Here is a 1,681-nt window from a genome sequence, read left to right as displayed (position 1 = left end):
ATTTTAAGGTTCAGCTTGCAGTTTGAGAAGTTCTTTTTCATTTTGAATATTCTAAAATGAAAATGAGCATTGAATTTTAAACAATCTGAACTAATTGGAAGTATCTTAAAAGAAACCAACTAACTAATCTACATAGTAGCTAATTGATTAAAAGAAAAGGCCATGCTGACCAGATTAGAATTCAATGATCAGAGTGATCACTTGATCATTATATATTTTAAAACTTGATCATTATATATTTTAAAACTAGAATGATACAGAGAAAGTTAGAATGGCCTATGAACAAATAAGATGCACAAATTCATGAAATGTTCAATATTTTTGACTAAAATTAAAAAAAAGTCTCTGAATCTCATAAACTTCTTTCGATTTATATTTCCAGATTTCATTTACTGAGTCAGGCAAGGACTTGTTGGTAGTTAATAAACAGTTTTGTGCGTTTGCATAGTAACAGGGAGTAGGTAATTTTGTAAGTCAATTACTTTCATAATAGGCCTTGTATGGCTCATATCCCACCAGCCATTTATTCATATCCATTTTCACTTGAAGGGAAGTTTTCTTTTTGCTGTATAAGATTGGGAGAGATGGAGGAACTTCATTTCCAATATATATATATATATGTATATATATATATATATATATATATATAAGTTGTTTTCTATTATGCACCAACCATTTTCCTCACCACCAAAAATTTTCTTCTTCCAGCTTTATTGTGAGAACGAATTCTAAAGGAGATTTAGGGAGGCTTTGAGTGATGAAGAAGGTCAGAAACCAAATTACAAGTCAGAGAGAAAATTTGAGGAGAATCTGAAGGATAAGAAAGATTCAAGCTGAATCTAAAGGACTTGAGTTGTAAGAGGAACCAAGTTTAAGTAGACAAAAGCATCAAGGAGAAAAAAATGAATGACAGAAGGAAAAACATACAAGGAAAAGAATATCTCTATCTGAAGTAATAGAAACAGAAGAATAAAGGAAAGTAGGAAAGACTTTGAAGATGAAAAACTGAAAGCATAAAGAATTATGTGAAATAAAGAAAAGAGGTTGTGGTTTTGCTGACCAAGATGGCATTCCCAGGATAAGGTAATCACTTCAGATATCATCACCCTGTTTAGAGCCAATATTGATGACATCCTGGTCAGTAGTATTGAAGCACATAATTTGCCCATCTGATAATAGCAATAGGGAAGTCTATTATCTTCCTGAGGGTATGTGGGACATAGATGTAACAGTGGACCTTCTCAGACCCATCAAAAATGAAGACAGTTACCTACTTCTGATGATTCATGTAGGAAAAAATGATACTTCCAATTGGAATCTGCCAAGTAAAGATTTTTGAAATCTTGGATAAGAAGATGAAGAGTTAAGGAGTACAAATACTTTAATCATATCTGTTTTTCTAAGTCAGCGTCTTGGAAAAGAAACATAAGTTTGACTAAGTGGAAAACTGATTAAGAACATAATATAAAGGAATTAGACTTATGGAACATAGTTTAAAATACAGTTGATGAATAATTTGTTATATTTGGAATAGAACGAATAAGGTGAGAAGAAATTTGCCAATAGTCATTAAAAAAAAAAAAAAACCTTTCAACTGAGGAGACAGAGAAAGAAAACTATCAACATACATTCAAAAAAGTAATATAGGAAGTTATAATGGCATAAAAAAGAGAATAGCATT

General features: G+C 31.0%; 1 pseudogene; it reads left to right on the top strand.

The window, feature by feature from the left end:
• The first annotated feature begins 224 nt into the window (after positions 1-224).
• Positions 225-323, top strand: LOC130456063 (U6 spliceosomal RNA; annotated as a pseudogene).
• Positions 324-1,681: the final 1,358 nt, after the last annotated feature.

Source organism: Monodelphis domestica, chromosome 8 (assembly GCF_027887165.1).
Source record: "Monodelphis domestica isolate mMonDom1 chromosome 8, mMonDom1.pri, whole genome shotgun sequence".
NCBI classification, from domain to species: domain Eukaryota; kingdom Metazoa; phylum Chordata; class Mammalia; order Didelphimorphia; family Didelphidae; genus Monodelphis; species Monodelphis domestica.
The sequence above is the reverse complement of the archived record's forward strand: the minus strand, read 5'-3'. Positions and strand labels throughout refer to the sequence as shown.